The sequence below is a fragment of the Prionailurus bengalensis genome, chromosome A3, assembly GCF_016509475.1.
Source record: "Prionailurus bengalensis isolate Pbe53 chromosome A3, Fcat_Pben_1.1_paternal_pri, whole genome shotgun sequence".
Lineage (NCBI taxonomy): Eukaryota > Metazoa > Chordata > Mammalia > Carnivora > Felidae > Prionailurus > Prionailurus bengalensis.
Window position 1 is genome coordinate 139346548 of NC_057354.1, and position 22328 is coordinate 139368875.

The window sequence follows — 22328 nt, forward strand, 5'->3', positions numbered from 1 at the left end:
CTTCCTTCCATACAGGAGAAGTACCCAGCTGCACCCTTGGGCACGGGGGAGACGGTGCGCGCATGGCAACAGCATGGAGCTTCTGTCCCCCACGTTGCCCCCACCGATCTCCTTGTCTTATCATTGATGGGTCCTACAGGCCTCTGTCTCGCTCCCACTCCCCCTCCCTTGTCTCCTGGAGTTAATGACAGTAGTGAGACAGCATTTCTAGAATAAAGAAAATGTCTGTATCATGGCTGAAATATCAACATGAAGAAGGAAATTATACACCATCCATACCCAAAAGAGCATCCCAACATTGATCACAAAGCGTTTTAAATTTTTAATTTCTTAAATAAAGGGGAAAAGCCCTTCAAAACAGAAATATTTTTCATGAATCACACCCTTTCTCTTAAGATAAAAAAAAAATCATCTAAGTGGGAATAGGAACCGTTTATCAAATAGGACAAGCAATCTTTCTCAGAGCACTGGTCTGTTTTCCTGAGAGCTGTTTTTCTCCCAATGGTTCCAAAAGGCACTGTCACCTCTTTGCTCATAAACCGCTTTTGTTTCAAGAGAGCGATGGCAAGTTTTTATTTTTTTATTTTTTTTTTTAAATTCCATTTAGTTTTTATTTAAATTCCAGTTAGTCAACGTACATGTGATATTAGTTTCAGGTGGGCAGTATGGTGATTCCACACTCCATGCATCACCCCGTGCTCCTCACAAGTTCGTCCTTCATCCCGGTCACCTGTTTCACCCACTTCCCCTCTGGTGACCATCAGATTGCTGTCTATTATTAAGAGTCTGTTTCTTGGTTTGTGTCTCTCTCTCTTTTTTCCCCTACGATCAGTTTTTAAGTATAAGTCTGTTCTTGAATTTCTTGATTCTCTGTATCTGGGTTGTCCCCCTCCTCCGTCTTGAAATGAAATGGTTTTAAGGGCAGAAGCTCCCTCTGTCTCCCTCTCCTTGGCGACACCCCTGTCTGGCTGATTGCCCCTCTCTCCTAAGCTGAAGCACCTGTATTCTGGGTCAGCCTCTTCCCATGGCTGGACGGAAGAAGAAACTATCTGATGTTTTCAGTCTTGCTGTACATAACTCACCAAATGGATGTTGTGCGACAGACAATACGGTTTCCAGGCCACACTTTGTGTCTGGGCTGATTGCCACCCTACTGGCCCCCAGTGCACCGTGGCTCCAATCCCCCCCTGTCTGGAATGTCCTCCTCTTATCTTTTTGCCCGGATCATACTCAGGCTTCAGGGCACTGCTCCTGACGCTTGTCTAGTCCCTGCTTCCTCTTTTCTGAGTTCGTACACCTACTCCAAGACCTCAGTGCTTACAGTGTCAGAGAGAATCTGATAGAGAAAGATGAATCGCAGACTTCATACAGAGGGGCACGTGTCAGGAGTTCCCTCTAAAACCTCCCTGGCATGTATTCATCTGCTGATCCGGGGTCTGAATCCCCACCACGGTGGGGAGGTCACGGCCCAAGAGAAGCATATTGTTTTGAAGAACACTTACCTGATGTTGCCCACTGGTTGCTTCTGTACCTGGAACGTTACACACCTGCAGGCTGGGACTGTCTATGGAGTCTAGAAACGGATACAGGTATAGATCTAGAGAGATATTGATCTTATAATGCCCGGCAGGGTATGGTGCCCATATTACTATTTTCAAAAATGGTTAATAATGGATTTGGTCTACAAGGCAAATGATAAAATGAGCTTCCAGTTATCCTTGAGCAATAAAGGGTTAGTAATGACTCATATTTACATGGGGTTCGGAAATCCTTGGCCTCCCTAGCAGAAAGAAGTTACCAAGTGGAGCATACTTGGAACAATTTGGTCGCATTGGTACGGTGGAGACAATTCCTCCCCAAAGCCTGGCTGTCCCCTCTCCTCTCTCCCCATGCATGGTAAATGGAGGTACAAGCTTCATCACTCATTGGTGTCCCCTCTTGGCTTTGCTGCGGCTGCTGGACCTCAGCACCACTGCACAAAGCCCGGGGGGTGGGGGGGCCCCAGCTGGTTTGAGGCGATGCAGTGCTCTCACATGCGTGCGGTACTGACCGCCTTCCACCCTCTTCCTAAAAAGAGACCCTCCCAAATGTGCTGTCAGGACAACCGGGCTTTCCTGTGTCCCGACAACGTCTGGGAGTGTCTCGGGGCTTGTTTTTGGGGGGCTCCCCTCTGATGACACAGTGCGTTCTGAGCATGGGCAGGTGGCCTGGAAACTGCCTGTCAGCTGTCACCATCATCTGTGACCAAGCTCGTCTTTCCGTCTTGTCACCTCACGGCCTGAAGTTTCATACTAATTTAGTGTTTGACAATGAGCAGTGAAGACAGATGATTGCAGGCAGACGCTTGTCCAACTCATAGATGCACATATTTCACCACTTCCTTAAGCCCATCTAGTGCCCACAGGACGTGGCAGCCCCCAGCGCTGACCACCTCCTCCCCCACGTGCCCTCCTGTACCCCCGCGCCCTCGGACAGCCCACCCGGAGAAGGGCACCTTGAGGTTTTGCAGCCCAGAGTGCAGAAGCCTGAGGTCCTAACACAGACACCGCCCCACATTTTCCCTTTTTGCATTTGTAAAACCATCTGTGTGGCTCCAGATAAGCCAGGAGGAGGGCCGGTGTCCATGTCCTGCCCCCAGGCTGGCCCACCCCCTGGAGGCCCGGGACCGCCCCTCCGGCTCTGCCTGTCCTGATGAGCACAGTCTCCACCTATCACTGCGCCCTGAAGGGAACGACCTCTCCCCATTTCTGTGACGCCTGGACTCTGGGGATGATGCTCCGGAAGTTTCGGCTCCCCTGCTCCTGCAGGGCACCCGGCAGGCGGCACCAAGCACATGGGGGCACTCCTCTCCAACTCCTTGGTGGCGTCCTTGTCCCTATCCGTCCCCGCCCCCCCCAGCCCTTGGACCAGGGGAGGCGAACCCCCTGTCCTGGGTAAAGGGTGACGTGCCTTGGCATCCACTCTCTGTGACGAGGGCTCTGTCTGCAGGGCCGGGGCCCTCCACTCCCTCACCACCCGAGGCCTCAGCTGGCCTTGAACCTGAACCTCCACTCCCTCTGTCCTGGATCTCAGCCACCTGATATTTTCCTTGTGAGTCAGGTTTGCCAACGGAAGGGGCACCTTCGAGGGAGGGACGTGAGCTTGGCCGACTTTCTCACCTTGTCCCTCATCCTTGCTCTGTGAGCCCTGCCCCCAGAGTTCTTCATTGTCTGGTGTACATGCTTGAGGATGCAGGGACAAGGATTCATTGCAGAGAAGAGTCGGTCAGATATTATCAGTACATCTGATTCGCTGACAGCAGACTTTCCTGTGTGTGATGAGCAAACACGGACCCGCCTCGAGGCCCGTTCTGATCACAGATACAAACTGTGTTCTTCGCATGACTTGAGCACAGGGCTGACCCGAAGCTGGGTCCCTGTCAGTGGTGCATGTCCACCTGTCTGGCCAGGGCCGTCGAGGGCCCGGTGGAGGGGGGGGGCACAGACTGCCAACCCCCAGCCTGGCCACCTTGGGATCTTCCATGCCCTCTCCCGGACGGTGAGTCACGGTGGTGAGGGCCGTGTGCGTGCAGACATGCACAAGAAATTAGAGACAGCCCAAAAAATTCAACGGGGGAGTTCCCCAGAAATTCCTTAGATAGCCAGGCCTTGGGCTCTTGTGTGGTTTGTAACTTTTTTCTCGAATTTCAGAGTCATTTTGACGTAAGTCATTTGGGAGTGGGACTGCTTAGCCCAGTGTGTCTCAGGGGCCCCCACCAGAGGAGAGCCACACACCCAGACGACGTGGCAGCATTCAGGGTGCTGAAAGCCCGTGTGGCATTCACTGTGGCCACCAGACGTGTGGCCCCCACAGCCCGTGCCCACCTTCGCCCGAGCCCCGCGTCTGACACGGCGGCGCCTTCACAGGCCCTGGGGCCGCCGGTCTGCTGCCCGCTCTGGACCCAGTGGTTTCCTCCAGCTCCACATCAGTGGGGGAGCAGAGACCCCTCAGTTGCAGCCTGGGCAACGAGGGAGGAGCCCCAGGCACCACTTCCGTGCACTCGTGGCACTGGGTCGGCCCTGGTACAGAGGCCACCCCTCCATGCATTTTCCTCTGACAGTTTGAGAATCGTGCTTTTTTTTGTAATGTTTATTTATTTTTGAAGAGAGAGCATGCGCAAGTGGGGGAGGGGCAGAGAGAAAGACACAGAATCGGAAGCAGGCTCCAGGCCCCGAGCTGTGAGCACACAGTCCCACGCAGGGCTCGAACCCATGAACTGTGAGATCATGACCTGAGCCAAAGTCAGACGCTTAACCGACTGAGCCCCCCAGGCACCCCTGAAAATGGTTAAAAGCACCATGACAATATTAAAGTCCTTCCCAAACCTGGGTCCCAAACCTGCAGAGTCCTCTAGTGTGAGGGTGACCCCTGGGTCAGAACAGAGAGCACCTAGCCACCTGCCACATCACAGTGAGCTTTCCAGAAACCTCACAGAGCGTGTGGACCTGCAGAGGCTCTGAGCCTCCTCGTCTCCATCTGAATGGACGGCTTTGTTCCCTCTCCAAGAGCGAGCGCCTGCCTTCACCTGTTGCCTTCCTGTCTGTAAGGTAGGCTTGTTTAGGACCAGGACCCGGTGTCTTCCTCTGGGCTCAGTGTCCTGCCTCTCCTGCCCCAGAGTGGCCTGCTTCAGCTCTTTCCAGGCAGTAAATGCCTCCTGGACTAGATTTTCTAAATCACAGGCTTAGGGGACTTCTGGTTTCAGCTCCAACATGTAAAATCATAGATCTCCTCGCCCTATGTCTGGACACTTTCATCTGATATCATAAAAGGATTTAAGCTCAAATCACAAATCATTGGTTTCGTAGTCAAGAGATAGATAAGCCATAGCACAGCTTTGTGGCGAAAACCTGGGAATATGGCCCCTTTTCCTCTCATTTTTTGGCTGTTCTCACTTCTCATGCTGCTTCTGTGCCTCGTGCATGGTTTTGAGTTTTACTTCTCTGAGGCTTCCTTAAACGTAGCAATATTATACAGCCGTGGTTTTTGTTACCAGCTGTCCCTTGTATTTCCAGAGTGATTTTCGTAAGCGCCCTAGAAGGTGAGTGGGGCACGCATGTTGTCTCGCCTTCTCCGTGCTCCCTAACGGAGGAGGCAGCCGAATGGCAAGGTTCCCGGCAGTGGCGAGAGGCAGGACACTGCTTCAAACCTGGGACGCTTTGGACGGGTTTCCAGCCTTTCTTTGGAGCCACTTTCTCTCAACCTTGACTTCACATTAGGGTCACCTGGGGAGCTTTGTAAAAAATACTGATGCCTGGGCTCCACCTCAGACCAATTACATCGCAGTCTCTCCAGGTGGATGTCAGTGTGTTGTAAAAGCTCCCCAGGTGATTCCAATATGCATCCTGGGCTGAGGACTATGCTGTTTTCTTCTCTGTCGGACGATGAACGCGGGGAAGATACAGCCCGTTGCGTGGAGGGGCGTGTGGACGCCTAATAGAATTTTGACGTTTCAGGCTGCGGTTCCTTAAATAGCCTCCCAATTGGTATGTACATAGTGTAAGTAATTAAGCTTGAATGATTCCCTTTCTTCATTGCTTTCTTTATGCCCACATCAATGTTGTATCTCCTGGAGATGTAGGTTCCTAATCACAAGCCAAATCAGTACAAGTATTCTGGTTTCACGCCAGGTGTCATAAAGCACCTAACAACGCCCTCGCCTTCCAGCGGAAGAAGGCCTTAGAGATCGGCTAGTCCAATGGCTTTTAAACTTTCATTAATGAAAACCCCCTTTCTAGAAAATGAAAGTAGATGATGCACAAGCTGGGGCTTCGGATCTCCCAGCTCAAATCTGCCCCAGCTTGCCTCCCGGGCACACACGAATATTTGTTCAATCAGTGGTCGGATGTGACCTGGGGGCGCTCAGAGAGGATGTGGTTTGAAGAGCAGTTTTTGAAGGTTCTGGTTTGGCTGAGAAGGTAAATGAGTCCAGGAAAGGGACCCGGGTGAGCAGGGCCCTGCTTTGCCCGTGTACAGCGGTTCTCGAGGGTGTGGCTGACATCACGCGCTTTCGCGTGTTGTTGTGATGGTGAGTTGACAAGCCAGTATCAGAACATAAATACCCTGCCTCCCCCCGGGGATCCCACACCTGACTTGGGGAGGTCTTCCCCAGGGAGCAAATTTCCTTCCCCCCCCCCCCCCCCGGCACACTATCTCCTCCCCCACCGCACCTCCCGGGGCCCACCTCCGGGGACCCTGTCAGTGGTGGGTTCGTGCGGCTATGTTTACACCGTGACGCAGGTGAGACTGGGGTTTGGGGATTGCTGACTCTGTAGGCGATTAATTGGGATCTACATCTAAATCTCATTGTTTCGTCTCCTCAGACAATACTAAGAAAGTCCCATTATTTCTCAGATGCCAAATTCTTTAAAATATCAGTCATGTGCTCACCCCGTTTAGAGAGGATTTTCTGCTCCACTCCATTTAGTCTGCTCTTACTCCATTGGCAGGCCAACGAGAGCCAAATTTCCCCTGCAGACCATTAGGCAATGTCACGAGAGCTCTTATCCAAGTCTTACAAGAGGACGGCTGCCCAAGTTAACACGGTGGTCAGCTGGTTGTTGGGATTGTTTTTATTGTCATTGCTATAGGCCGTGGCCATATGTTCATGTATCTGAAGCTCTCTGTGGTCACTTCTCACAGCCCAGCTTTTCCATAAGGTATGAATGGAAGTTAGCTCCCTAGAGCTAACTTCCCTGGCCTGAAAAGCCAATGATAAGCAAATAGCACGGTTTTAGAATTCAGAGTATGGGCCACTACAGCACTGCCATGGAGGGAAGTCCTAGGAGACTGAGAAAGATGTGAGCACATAGCAGTTTATATAATGCATAATAATTCGTGTTTACAATAAACATAAAGCAGCCAACTTTCGGCTGCTCAACAAAAATGCCACACCCAATCTGCCAGCACGAGGCACACAATCTGCCTGATCTGATCAGCCGGGTGTTACAAACTTTAATTTCAGAACTTTAATTTCAGAAGCTACACATTTTGAGAAGATGACAAAGCTAACACTCCTGGGGCAGACTTGAGTGTTTTGTACTCTTCTCTGGTGAGAATGTGTCCACTCTGAGCATTTATATTTGGCTCTATTCTGATAAACACTCAAAATGTAAATCATGGTCAAACGAGCCCTTTAAGTGAGACTCCAGATCAGCACTGTCCAATGGGACCATAGCGCAAGTCACAAAATTACAAGCGTAAGAGTGTCTTTTCCAACAGAGATTAAAGTGAACGAAAATAAACAGACGAAGTTAGTTTTAATAATATATTATATACCCTATAATACTATTGTATCAATAGGCAATACATATTTATTCATGGAATATTTATATTCTTCCCTTCATAGCATCCTGTGGAGTGCATGTTACATTCATAGCACGTGTCACCTTGAAGTAGGCATGCTGAAGTGCTCAGTGGCCCACGTGGCCGGTGGACAGCACAGGGGCAAGTGACCTAGATAGTAAGAAACCTCTTATTAAATTCTTCCTGAGATTCTGCTCGGTCTAGGTGTGTGATGGTTAGGTATATGATGATTTCATGGCTTTTAAAGTGAACTCGAACTTTATTGAGGACTTAGTGTGGTGTTCAGGGGCACATGCTGAGGAATCAGATTGTCAGGGTTCACATCTGGTCCTACTGTTTATGAATGAAGTGATCTTAAGCCAGTTACTGAGCTTGTCTGTGTCTCATTTTTGTCACCTGCAGAGTCAGTCTTGTGATTCCCCTACTTTGCCGTGAGGATTAAGTAAACCGATGCATGGTCATTATTAGCACATGGCAAGTCTCTGTTTTCAGGTCTTTGTAAATATATCTTCCCTTTACCCAAAAAGGAACCATAGCAGAGATCCTAGAATATGGATGACACAGGTAATGATAAATCCGGTGTCTTTTTCAGGAAGGCTACGGGAAGGGACAAGTAAATGCTCTGTGTTGTGATGGCTCCGTCAGTGTCCAGTGTGTGAGGCTCCAAAGCTGACCCCAACTTGTGGAGTTAGTTAGCCTGCCCTGTTGAAGTTTTAGTTGTGTTGCTATTGTAATTTCCGTGGAAGGCTTGCTACTTCTCTTCTGATGCGGAAAGAAGTACAATTTTGTGTGTAAAAGATAACATGGAATCATTCTTACTTACTAATTAACCAGAATATTCACATAATTTGAAGACCCAGCTCCCTAACTTACTGGTAAATAAAGCTTAATCAGAGAGGTCAAAAACTCTCTAATCCATTATTCCCACTTTACAAGTGAGAAACTCGCCCAAAGCTTTTGAAATGCTGTCATTTTCCATCCACAGTAATTAGATTATTCATATTTTTAGATAGACTTAAAAAAAAAGGCTGGGGCTGACCCATGCTTGTTCATGCTTCTTTAACTCACGTGGCTGTGAGTATCTGCACAGACCATTAGAGCCGGGATGCTGGCTATTCTGGCCTTAAGAAGAAATGCGAAAGACCGTGGACTGAATAAGTTGGAGTCTAGTCAATGTTTTCCAACATTTCAAAATCCGATACCCTGTTTTGATAAACGTAAAGTCATGTAAACTTCTATAGACCTACTGAGTTTTTAAAAAGAAAGATAATTGACTAAAAACAAATTAAAGCAATGGGGATTTTAGGTGAAATGAGTGTGTTGTGTGCACACACACATGCACACATGCACATACATGCACACACACGCACATACACACAGACCTACACCTTACTTGATCACGTGAGCATTAATTCTATTCATTCGTCATGAACTTCTCTTTCTGAGTGGGTTGGGAGATAGACCTCAGCAAAGATGTTTCTGACACAAAGCCTGTCCTCCTGTCGCACCCCCTTCCCTCCCCGCCCTCAGGATTGCATGCAGCCCTTGCCCCTTCCCTGCACAGAACCGCTCAGCTAAAGGAGACAGAACAAGGCCCAGGCATGTACTGGCTCCGCCCTCCCCAGTCGGCTGGGTCAGTGTCATTCACAGGTGGCCTCCCCTGTGCTGGTACAGGGAACCATATGGGGCCACTTGGAGCCATCAGAACTTTTACTTCTGACTCACAACAGGCAAGCATGTTCTAACCCAAGTAGAAACTAGATTTAATGCCATTTTCGGTAATAAAGTCAGATTCCAAGGCCTGAAATTCTCTTAAATAGCTTCTAATGGGTTCTCTGTTTTATTTTTCCCATTTATTAGAAATCAGCAGAAACTTGATACCTTCGTGACCCCTTTTAAAATTGGTCACATGCTACATTTGATCTGGGGGGTGATCCAAAATGGTCTCCACATTTAATAACAATGTGCTGCCCTGGAAGACACAAGCGAAGGTTTCTGCATGTGAACCAGGCTGTGTTCAAAAGGACTAAATGCTTCCTTCCAAGAGAATAAAAAAACCAGGATGATGTTTTCGTGGGGCTGGGATGGTGGAGGGCAGCCCGGAGATGTAGAAAGAACGCTAAAGTCAGAGAGAGCTGGTCTTGTGTGCTAGCTTTGTGTCCCAGCACCACACGGTACCTTGAACCAACGTCAAGTGGGAATGGTACATCCTGCCCTGAGAGCAAAATGGGACTGTGGGCCCCCAGCCTCTAATGCAGAGCCCATCCTCTCATAGGCCAGTGGTCGGTAGTGGCCACTTCCATCGGTGCCGTTGTGAGCAGGCAGGCTTGGAGTCTCCTCACTTCTCCAGTGGAAAGTGTGGCTCCGGGAGGGCTGTAGGGACCCGCAGGGAGGGCGTCCCAGGTAGAGGCGCAGAACAGAAGCAAAGTTGAGTGCGTACAATGTCATGCTTCTTATCTCCTCCCACAGAGCTGCTAAAATTGGAATGAATATGCCTGGTGGTTAGAAAAAGTTGAATTAATGTTCCAAAGGAACCCTATTCCTTTCTTTCCCTTCAAGGCCCCCACTTCTCTGAGCACACCCAGAAAATGGGAAATATCAGACTTCCTTCCTTCCTCTTCCCATCTTTCTTTATTCTGTTTTTTTAAAAGTTCCTATTTCCATTGTAGAATTAGTCCTCATGTGGCCTCAGGCAAGCAACCTGATTCTGAGATTCTTAGTCGACCCCACCCGCTGCCATGTTTCAAGCGGGCGTGCACATCCCACGGTCCGGAACCTTCTGTGGATGTCTGTGATTACTCCCTGATGGGCAAGTGGTGTCCCGGGCACCTGGGCTCATCTCTGAGTCCTCTCCCTTTGTTGGTGGTCTTTGTACAGAGGCCGGAGGCCTAAGGACTGACTCAAGTTTCACACGCCTGACCTTGTCCTTTAATTGTTACCAAAGATCAGACTTCGATTTCAAAGGCACTACGCCTTTGAAGGGTACAGTCGGGCTGTGTAGGCCCAGGATTGTGCCCAAGCCGCACTGCCATGAGGGTGAGGCCTGCGTGCATGGCCTTCCTTGCATTAAGGGGAGTGGCAGACATGTAGGGACACCCTCCGTCCCATCAATTCAAGGGGGTGATCTCAGTTCCATAACCACCTCTTCTGTCCTCTCTTGTGCGCAGAGAAGCTCACGCAGAGGCTGAGGCCAAGGAGCACGCAGCTGCCGTCTGGACGTCTGTGCCATCGATGCTGACGTTGGAAGAGTCGTAGACTGTGGTATGTTAATATGACGGGCCGTGTACTTTTGCTAGGCATGCAAGGAATGTTACCTGAAAGCAAGGATTGGGGATGTGCTGGTGCGTGATGTCAAACTAGGCCAGTTGAGAAAGGGTTCTTTTCTACCAGCATTTCTTGCTGGTTCTGATATTGAGATGCCTCGATTTTACTTTATTGTCTAGTTGATTAAATATGCACGTTAAACTGGTACATCAACTACCACTTTTTCTTGTGTCTTTACACTGATGGGAGCTTGTAGGTAATCTAAGTATTTCCGAAACAAGCCAAATTAAACGGGGGCATTAACCAAAAGGTGTATTTATATTTCAACGTGATGTTTTTAATTTTTAAAAATTTTTCCTTCATGATATGTGTATGGTGCCTGATAAGTTTCACATGACTTGTGCCCAGATTCTTTAATTGGGGTCTCAGGGAGTTGTGCAGACTGGCTGGTGGAAAGGGCAGTGCCGACCAGCCCGCGAATGGCCTGGACGTGTTGGCACTCCCTTTGTCTCTCAGAGGCAGCGTGTGACACTCTCAGAGCGTGGAGGGTAACAGTGACGCCTTTGAAAAAGAATGGGTTATTCTTTTGAGAAAGTCCTCTTTACTGCTGATTTCCACATGGAGAGGCACGTTGTCGATAATAATGTGAAGCACGTATTGCAGGCTTTGTCAGCCACGTTGTCTTACTCCTGACTCGTCCCCTTTTCAATCCTCGCGGTAGCCTTAAAAAGGGCACATCATCACGCCCTTGCAGACATGATGGTGCTGGGGATGAGGCAGGGGGACAGCTGGCCCAGGTGACACTCAGGGTTGCAGCCGCGTTTTGACCCTGAGGTGTCTTTTTTCCATGGTGGTACGTCCTGGACAGTCATTTGTAACTCTTGTAAAACATATCTGAGATATGATTTCGCTCATTCCCAACTCTATTACTGAGCAGCGTAACCTTGACCAGAGCACGTGGGAGAGTTCTGTCCCCGTCCTGTGACCTTGAAGCGCACACTCGACTTTTCTGGACTCTGCTTTCTCTTCCAGTGATGAGGGGGTGGGACTGAGAAATTGAGACTCTCGTAAATAAGACAAATCTAATCCCCATTAAGACTCAGAAAGGAGCCAGTCGTTTGGACCTGACATTCTCTATCTACCACACCATTAATTTTTAATTGTTCAAAATTACACCTTTTCAAGGCATCATCTCTCTTCTCCCTCACTTTTTGGTGACAGCATGGTCAGGAACTTATGTTTTAAATGTTGTCATTGCCACTAGTATTGAACTGCCACAAAGCTAAAGGAGTTTTTTAATTTTAGTTTTCTTTACACAACTGCTGTATGCCCATGTAGGAAATCAGTGTTCATATACACACACACACGCATACACATATATGTATCTATCTCATAAAAAACTTAAAACGCTGAAAATACCAGAATTCAGTGATAACTGCCTTTAATATGTTGGCTCAAAATTTTTTGCAACTGTTTTCCTTGCACATACAATTTTAAATTAAGATGGATTACACTATAATTTTGTTCTTTACTCCTTTTTATTTTATGCATATACATATCTTTCTATATCAATAAATATATTTTTATAACATCATTTTCCATAGCATATAGTATTCCATTTTATGGCTACACTAAATATATCTAACTAATCCTCTATTATAATTTCATCAGTTGGCTTTTTTTTTTTTTTTGCTTCATAGAAAGAGTTTTAATGACCGATCTTTTACCTAAAACTTTTTACGTTGTTAATTATCCCCTTAACATAAATTCATAGGGCAACAGGTAGCTCAAAGGATATGTACACTAGAAGGCTTTTGAGAGAACAATGCTTTCAAAATTCTCCTCCAGTCTGACGTCTTGTCCTGGGACTGCACATGCTCTGGGACTCGAGATAGCTCAGCATCCGTGTTGGAATGGTCTGTCATTGCATGTGCAACTTTTACGTCAACTGCACGTACTTTTAGGAAAAAGTAATCTAATAGCATGAGATTTTATTTCAATGTATTCCAAATCCCAAGAACTCAGTTCCAAACCTTACACTTTTGTTCTTTTGTTCACTGAACTGCTGTGTGTAAGGCACGAAGCAAGACAACGCCAGACACAGCTGATATGTGAATAACGGAGTAGCCCGCACTTGTGACAGGTTCAGCTTTTGGTAATGAAATGCACACTTACATTGAGTGCAGTGATAGTATGAAAAGCACGATAACAAATTTGCCTTAAAAAAATAATCTCAGGAGGCACCTGGGTGGCTCAGTTCATTGAGCTTCTGACTTCAGCTCGGGTCGTGATCTCACAGTTCGTGGCTTTGAGCCCCGTGTTGGGTTCTGTGCTGACAGCTCAGAGCCTGGAGCCTGTTTCAGATTCTGTGTGTGTGTCTCTCTCTGCCCCTCGCCTGTGCTCTGTCTCTCTCTGCCTCAAAAAATTTAAAACATTTTTTAAAAATTAAAAAAAATAATCTCAGGGCACCCGGGTGGCTCAGTTGGTTAAGTGACTGACTCCTGGTTTGGCTCAGGTCATGATCTCACGGTGCACGAGATCAAGTCCTGCGTTGGGCTCTCTGTGCTGACGGTATGGTGTCTGCTTGGGATCCTCTCTCTTCCTCTCTCTCTGCCTCTCCCCGACTTGCACGCTCTCTCAAAATAAATTAACTTAAAAATTATATATATATATATAAATCTCGAAATATATACATGTATTCTCATTATTAGCCATTTAACACAGTGACCGTGATTATTCTTAGTGTCTGAATCTGAGTATTTCAAGATCCACAACCATTAGGGAAAAGTTGTATCACGTTCATTCTACTACACAGTTGAGGGTCCTATACCAACACTCTGCCCCCACCCTGCCAGCCCCTGAAAAGGAATTTTCTATTGCCTTCTTGACCATTACTGGGAACAGAAAGCCTCCCACTCAGCAAGGCAGTCCATCCCATTGTTGGGTTGTGTCGAGGGTTGGAGTGTTATTCATAATATTCTTAAAGTGAAATTACTATTTTATGTTATGTACCTATTGTTCTTAACTTTAGCTTCCGGAAACGTATAGAATAAGTTCAACTCAATCCAATTCAAGGGATATATTGTTAAGAGTCTGCTATGGTCAGGAACCATTCTAGCTGCTGAGGACTAATTTCTATTTCATATGACAGTATTTCAAATATTTGATGGTAGTTATTGTTTCCTAAGTAGTTACATAACTCACCGTTTCTAAGGGAATGGGACTGTTTGTTACCTAGTCAGCCTGCTAAGTTTCTATAAAGCCATGAATTTTGGCCTCAATTTTGACCACATAGGCTAGTTGAGGACCATGAAGATAGAGACACCCCCCCCACCTTCATGCAGATTACTAAAGATCCCATTAAAAAGGAAACAAAAGTCATCTGCCCCAAACTCTTAGTGATAGTGACAGGAAAAGACTTGCCATGGTGTGTGAGTCTAGTATACAAGGAAAACCTGCCATGGAAGGAGGACAGCCTAGGTGTCTGCCCCACATGGGCCACGTTAGGCAAGCCACTTAGCTTTCATCGGACTCACTCTCTTCATCTATAAAATGAAGGACACAGCAACCTCTGCAGAGGCTGTAACCCCAAAATCACAGGTCAGAATCCCGTGCTGGGGGCCTGAGCTTTGGATGATACAGCTCTAATGCCTGAGGGTGTGGGCTTGTTTTCTGGAAGAGAATCGGCACACATAGCAGACACTTCTGCGCTGTGACCGTGGCCTGTGAGGCTGACATCCATCAGTTGACTTAATCCTCAAGACGACTATTCAAGGCAGGAAACATCACCCCCATTTCAAAGAGGACAAAGCTGAGGCAGAGGTCAGAACCTGAGTTGAAGTCTGGGCTGAAGGGACCCACGTCTGCACTGCCAGCCTCTATGATGTGTGCCAAACCGTAAATTCCAAATCCCTTTTCCACCGTCTGGTTGTCTTAGAGATACATACCTCCTAACACCCACTGTACTGATATGAAAAATATACAAACAACATAAAAAAAAAAAACACATCAGTCCATAAACGTGTGAGCTACCCAATCCAGATAGTAAATGAGTTTTAACCCGTGTTTGTGTGGTTGATTCACTAAAATGACCAAAGCTGATTTCACATGAGCAAAGAATATTACATGCTTGAAATTCTCCCTCTGTGAAGAAAACCTTCTTAGAAAATGTCATGCTTCTATTTTAGTCCACAAATGTGTTCGGTTGTCCATGAACATTGTCTTACTTTTTATTCTCAAGTTTCCTGGCTCGTTATATTTATTATTTCTTCATTTTCTCCTTTTCTGAAACTTATGTGTACTAACTCCTATATTTATTTATCTCATATTCATATAACTTTACCACATCAAAGCTTTTGTCTCATTTACCTGTGGCCGCGTCCCTGACTTTACACCGCACACTTGTGTCTGCCTCTCTAGCGAGAAGATCACTCAAGTGCGACCGCTGATAGTGCTGTCATGTCCTCTGATTAGGAGTGAGAGGAAATGTCATTGTCCAGTGTCCAGCGTCCGGTGTTTGATGATTTGGGGATGGAAATAGAAACCCTCGTTAGCACAGACTGGTAGAGGGAACTGGAGGGAAGGCTTCCACTCAGTTGGAGGCGAACGGGCCAGCCAGCAGGCAGGGGAAGCAGCTGGCGGGAGGAGAGCTGTCCGCCCCACAGGGCCACTGGGTGCCTGCTCAGGAGTCTGATTTTCTTCCTTCCTTCTTCCCCTCTGCCCCTCCCCCTGCTGCTGCTTCCAGCCACAGAATCTGGGCAACATAGCACCTGGGTAGTTAAGAGGACAGCATTTCCTCCACACCGTAGGCTGTAGTCCCACACAGGGGAAGTCCTGAAATACAGCACAAGCCAACCCTGCCAACCCTTGTACCACTTCAAGTCCTGGAACAGAGAATTCTGTCATCTGTGCCTGGGCCAGAAGCCCCTAGGCTCCCCCCAGTGTCACGACTGTCAGGGCACTAAATGCTGGTGTGTGACCAGAGAGGCCTGGAAACAGAGACCCACCCGGGGGTTTCCACTTGTACCATAAGGGTCATTTGTAAGTGGCTGGGGTGAAAAGTGATCACGAGGTGGCCCAGAACTGCCTCCTCTGGTCACACCAAAGTCCCAGTGATGCAGAGGCTATAATGCGGGGACAGGATGCAGAGACGGCCTCGGGGGGCTTGCACCCTGACGGAGCTGGGCAAGGGGGAGTCATGAGGGACCAGAGCAGGCCGAGTGCTTGTGTGATGAGATTAGGATAAGAACAGGAGGGGTGTCCTCTGGCGTGAGCAAGGTCCCAGGCGGCGTGTGTCCTCCGTCCATAGGACCTGGCCCTCTGGGCCACAGTGATATTATGTCCTTACAATTCCTCCACCATCTTTAATGTTTACTTTTATGTGAATAAAAGTATTAAAATACAGCGAGAAAAAAAGTATATTTCATCTAAGTTTGGGACCTCATACATTAGATTAGAATTTAAAGCATCAACTATTTACACCATCTAGAATATCAACTACCCAGTATTAAGGAATTAGTGCTAATTTTTTACATATGCAAATAGTCTCATGACTCTGTTCAAAGAGTTTTTGTATTTTAGAATTGCATTCTGAAACATTCCTAGGTAAAACTATATCCTTTCTGGTATTTCCTTCAAAATAATGTAGAAATAAATAGTCATTGGATGGCAATACAGTTGAAATGATATTGGCCAAGTGACATTGTTGTGACTGATTGGCAGGGGGGTTGTCATGTTCTTCTTTCTACTTTTATAGTTTTAAAGTTTTCCCGTAGTAAAATATTTCAATGAATGCCAAGTTGTAGAACACAGTAATCAGAGGTATCCTCTCTATCAGACCTGCAGGGAACACATCCAACTTGTGTTCCCTGGGAGTAAATTTCCTCTCTGTGCCTCATTTTTCTCACCTGGAAAATATGGGTAACAATAGTCCGGACCTCACAGAATTGTGGAGATCGCAAGCACTGTTACATGTGAACCGCACAGGTCCCTCCTGATAAGCAGAGCACCCACATATGTTCGCGGTCACCAATGTGTATAGAGGTGGAACTCTTGCGTTCCTTCTCCACTTGGAAGTTTGCATATTGGCAATTGCTGTGACAAAAAGCCCTTTATTTTGTATGTAAAAATATTTTGGAATGAATAGTTATCTTTATTTTAAAATCAAAGACAATTGATTTCATAATTTGTAACTTTTCTGTGACTTGCAACTATGAATAGATTTCTAAAGGTATTTAAATAATTGATACAAAAATGGGCTGTTAAGCTTGCTAGGAATATATTCTGATTTTTTTTTTTCAAAGAAGGACCCGATTAGACTGTTTAGCCACAACACTGACTAGGGCTTGAACATTTTTTAACTGCTTTTTTCTTTCTGCACTGATCCATTTCCCACATTATTTAAGCCCTAACTCTGAGATGTTCTCAGAAAGGAACCAGTATTAGGGTTTGGAAAGCTGTATTTTTGAAAGAACCCACACTCACCTCCACAAAGTGGAGGTCATCATGACACAAAAGTGCATGTAACAAGGGGTGTGTATTGTTCTCTCCATTCGTGCTGTCTCCCCTCAGCGTGTAGTCTGTGTTTCCTTTCAGTCCAACGTGGGGTCAACTGTGAGGGTCTCCCATCATTTCAATTGTTTCACCAGTTGAACAAAAAGTGATTTCCACAAGGCTCATGTTCGAGCAATGTCTTTGTACAAATCACTGTGCCTCGAGAGAAGGGATGAGAAAATGAGCAAAGATGTCTATTCTGGAAATTTAGTCAGGATCTAGAGGTGACATGAGTACCCAGAGGTGAGACGAGGATCTAAAGGTGAGACGGAGATTCAGAGGTGAGACGAAGATCTACAGGTGAGACATGGATCTAGCAGGTGAAACGAGAATCTAAAGGTGAGATGAGGATCTAGAGGTGAGATGGGGATTGAGAGGTGAGACAGGGATCTAGAGGTGAGACGAGGATCTAGAGGTGACATGAGGACCTAGAGATCAGACAGGGATCTAGCCAGTAAGATGAGGATCTAGAGGTGAGACAGGAATCTAGCCACTGAGACAGGGATACAGAGGTGAGACAAGGATCTAGAGGTGAGACGAGGTCCTAGCAGGTGACACGAGGACCTAGAGATGAGACAGGAATCTAGCCAGTGAGACAAGGATCTAGAGGTGAGACGAGGACCTAGAGGTGAGACAGGGATCTAGTGATGAGATAGGGATCTAGAGGTGAAACAAGAATCTAGAGGTGAGATGAGGATCTAGAGGTGAGACGAGGATCTAGAGGTGGGACAGGGATCTAGCAGGTGAGACGAGGACCTAGAGATGAGATGGGGATCGGGAGGTGAGACGAGGTCCTAGCAGGTGAGACGAGGACCTAGAGGTGAGACAAGGTCCTAGCAGGTGAGATGAGGATCTGAAGGTGAGACAAGGATCTAGAAGTGGGACAGGGATCTAGCAGGTGAGATGTGGACCTAGGGGTGAGGCAGGAATCTAGAAGTGAGTCGAGGATCTAGAGGTGAGACAGAGATATAGCAGGTGAGACGGGGACCTAGTGGTGAGACAAGGATCTAGAGGTGAGAAAGGGATCTCCAAGTGAGACGAGGATCTAGAGGTGAGACAAGGACCTAGAGGTGAGATAGGGATTTAGAGTTGAGACAAAGATCTAGCAGGTGAGACAAGGACCTAGCAGGTGAGATGAGGACCTAGAGGAGAGACAGGGATCTAGACATGAGACAAGGATCTACAGGTGATACAGAGATCTAGAGGTGAGACGAGGATCTAGAGGTGAGACGAGGATCTAGAGATGAGACAGGGATCTAGCAGGTGAGACGAGAACCTAGAGATGAGACAGGGATCGGGAGGTGAGACAGGGATCTAGCAGGTGAGACGAGGACCTAGAGGTGAGACAGGGATCTAGAGATGAGATAGGGATATAGTGGTGAGACAGGGATCTAGCAGGTGAGACGATGACCTAGCAGGTGAGACAGGGATCTGGCAGGTGATACAAGGATCTAGAGGTGAGACAAGAGTCGAGAAGTGAGATGAGGACCTAGAGGTGAGTCAAGGACCTAGAGGTGAGACGAGGATCTAGAGGTGGGACAGGGATCTAGCAGGTGAGACGAGGACCTAGAGGAGAGACAGGGATCTAGACATGAGACAAGGATCTACAGGTGATACAGAGATCTAGAGGTGAGACAAGAATCTAGCGGTGAGATGAGGATCTAGAGGTAAGACAAGAGTCAAGAGGTGAGATGAGGACCTAGAGGTGAGTCGAGGACCTAGTGGTGAGACGGGGATCTAGCGGTGAGACAAGGATCTAGAGTTGAGACGAGGACCCAGCAGGTGAGATAGGGATCTGGCAGTGAGACATGGACCTAGCAGGTGAGTCGGGAAAACAGAAGCAGTGATGCTCAGTATGCAGACTGGAGCTCACAACCTGGAGGGAGAACACTCATTTCCAAGCACAGAGCTGGGAGCGTTTCTTGGAAGGTATGGATCAAATAGACGGTGACATAATGGAGGAAAGAAGCATTCACAAAGAGACAAGACAAGGGGAGAATGAGAGATGCTAATAGCACCCCATAGTGAGGAGATTCCGTGAACTGCCGGTCTGAAGCAAGTGAATGCTGCTGTGAACTTTTGCCTTCCCAAACTTCTCTGTGGCTCGGTGGCACACAGCGACTGGAAGACCCCAGCGCTAGGAGCATCTAGAACGGGAGGAGACCCAGGTGGCCACGGGGAGTGGAAAGTCGCAGCAGAAAGACCACTCTATCGCCCAGCCATAGAGTCGTGATATCATCTGCCAGGATTTTCAAAAGAACTTTTTACATCAACTAAAACAGTTGTAAAATTCAAAAATCTGCCGGATCAATAGTGTAATAAGTTAGATAATTCTGATGAGAGGAATAGAGACCCCTCAGTCAGCACCAATAATCTCTATCTTAACTAAACTAGGGTGGCGCAGGCTTAGTCAGTTCTCAGGTAATTGTTCATGGTGGATGTGACTAGCGGCTGAGAGGCAGCCTCCCGGTGTCCGTGGGGTCTGGGCTCTGTCCCCTGGGAAGGCACTGTGAGGGTATGGCAGACTGTGTGCCCTGCTTTAACATCACATTCTATGCGGCTTACTGGAACAATGCTCAATCTTTTCTAACTTCAATCGTAGACAAACCTTGATGAATAGGAAGCCTGAAATATTTTCTCACCTCAACACATTGACCCCGGGCACCTACATCGTGTTGGACGCTGCCATATATGGAACCCCAAACCCAGGTCTCTGGGAGCTCCTACTCCCCCAACAAGCCCCCGGATGAGTAAAACACAACTGGAGATAAGCCACAGCAGGGACGCAAGGTGCCTCGTGGAGGGAAGAATGGCGCTAAAGAATAAGCAGGGGTGTTCCGACTCCTCACTAAGGAGCAGGGGGAGCGCAGCAGGATGTTGTGGAGGACAGGCCCGTTGAGTGTGGAAGGCACAAGCAGAACAGTAGGCTGACACGGGGGGAGGAAGGACATTACCCCGCGACAGACTGTTTGGAACTTACCTTACAGGCAACGGAGAAGGGCAGTATGTGTAGGAGTAGAGCGTACCCACGGTGCGCTTGACCTAGAGGGCAGAGTGGCTGGATCACACTGGCAAGGTGGAGAAGACCCCCCAGAGCAGCACCTGTGTTTCTATGACGCCAGCTTGATGTAGCACGGAGCACAGTGGTCAGTGTCTGAGCCCACGCCTGGGGCTCTGTGGCTTTGTTGTTCTCATCCAAATAGTGGACCGGTGTCCCTGTGGGCGAATTGGGTACTGATTCCTGGAGCACCACGCAGAGGGGAAATCAGCACCCTAGGACCAGATGCAGCCCACAGGGCAGAGTCACAGGCTGCACAACAGACCCGAGAGAAATCAATTATGTTCACTGCAGGTGCAACCAACACTTTTAGATGCGAGTACTGAACAATACGGCCCAGCACAGCTCAGCTTCGCATCTCTGCTGTATAATGCTCACACACACACACGCACATACACACACACACACGTGCACACACATATACAAGAACACACACATGTACACATAAACACCCATATACTTACACGTGTGCACACGCATATCCACATGTGCATGCCCACATACGCACACACATGTGAGCAAAAACGTGTGTTTATGTGTCATGCATACATGGGCGTGCGTGCACACATGCACAAGTGTGCGTGCATACACATGTGCACATACATACCCATCACACACACACACACACGCACACACACCCTTTGATTTCCTTTGCAAAGGTGGTTCCCCAGCGGAAGTCCAGTCACCCTTCAAGGTACAGCTCAAAGGTACACGTGTGGCTCTGTCCCCCCTCCAGAGCACCCCAGACACCGTTTCCCTCACGCCAGCACACCCCTGCCTGCTGCTCCCCTGCAGCGCCCTCTTCCAGCTCCCGCCTGCACTGACGGTGCTCTTGCGTGATGATCAGCAGTGTTTGCTTGGCCCCGCACCACGCAGAGCAGGGTCACGCTGTCCACGTGCTGTGAGAACCACCCCAGACCCAGCCTGGGGCTCTGGCTACAGTCTGCCCACGGACGTGCTCTGTGGGGCACTCGCACGTAAGGCTGTGTCTGTCCTTCTTCTGAATTGTACATGGTGGCTTTGGGATGCCATGCGACGATGAATGCAGGAGACTTTCTACATACGCACCGTGGTGCTGCTGAAGACGTTGCTTCCTGCGAGTTTACGGTCAGCGGTCACATGTAGCGTTTACTTTAAAGTGTGTTTTAATCACACCAGACCTTTACAGCCTCAGAAATCGCTTTATGGAAAAGCCCAAATCTCCTAGAACACGAACACTCACAATTCGGGGTTGCTGAAAATAGAAGTTAAGAGTTTTCACATTTTAAGAGTGATTAAGAATGTCCCTTTCCCTGACTCTCCTAAAAATTTCTGGAAGAAAATATAATTTGTGTTATAAATAAATTACATTTGAGCACTTTGAATACATGAATTTTTTCCTCCTTCCTCCCTCCTTCCTTCCCTTTTCCTTTGTATGTAGGATACGTATATCTTTCCTGTATGCTCATTTCATAATTATTTGGTTAGTGTTCTGAGAGGTCTGGAGATCATATTTTGTATTTTAACGAGAGAGGCACAAGGTCTAACATTCCAGAACGAACACAGATACTAATTTTCACGCGCAGTAATATTCCTGTGGGTTAATGCAAAGCGCGTGTACATAACACCCTTGCCTCCTGACACTCACAGAGTGATAATAGCCCCTGTTTTCTGGTATTTTTTCTTCTTATAACCCAATCTCTCCATAACGATCGTTCAAACGTGCAGCAAACCAGACTCAGTGGCTCACTGCCCGACTGTGCTGCTCACCGGCCGGGGGGTGCGTGTGCCCTGAGCCTGACCGCCTCCCTGCGGAAGCTTCCAGGCTGATGCGCCAGGAAAATGCCTGATTCCTAGAAGGATTACTTTCTGGGGAGATGGAAACCTTTGCAGATTAAAAATTTAGTCTTTCTGACAACACAGACTCAAAAAGCTCCAAAAAAATCACCCCCAATCCTATAGGAGTATAACGGGCTTGGAAAAGTCCCCTTTCTGCTCCGTGTGCACACCATCCACTCTGTCCCCGAACATTGTATTTGTCGGTAATCATCCTTATGTGTCTTTGGAGCCTCACCTAAAACTCACCTTCTTAGTCTGCTCCTTTCTCTTCGAGTTGAGTTTTCCCCCCCGAGCG

At 47.7% G+C, this 22328-nt stretch overlaps 1 protein-coding gene across 14 annotated transcripts in view; it reads left to right on the forward strand.

Annotated features, from left to right (window-relative positions):
- MYT1L (myelin transcription factor 1 like) overlaps positions 1-22328 on the forward strand; it is a 424454-nt gene that overhangs the window by 32903 nt on the left and 369223 nt on the right. For all 14 annotated transcript variants that reach the window (XM_043604655.1, XM_043604656.1, XM_043604642.1 and 11 more), the window contains exon 2: positions 10509-10602. The gene's annotated coding sequence lies outside the window, so the exon portion shown is untranslated. The remainder of the gene's footprint in view (positions 1-10508; positions 10603-22328) is intronic.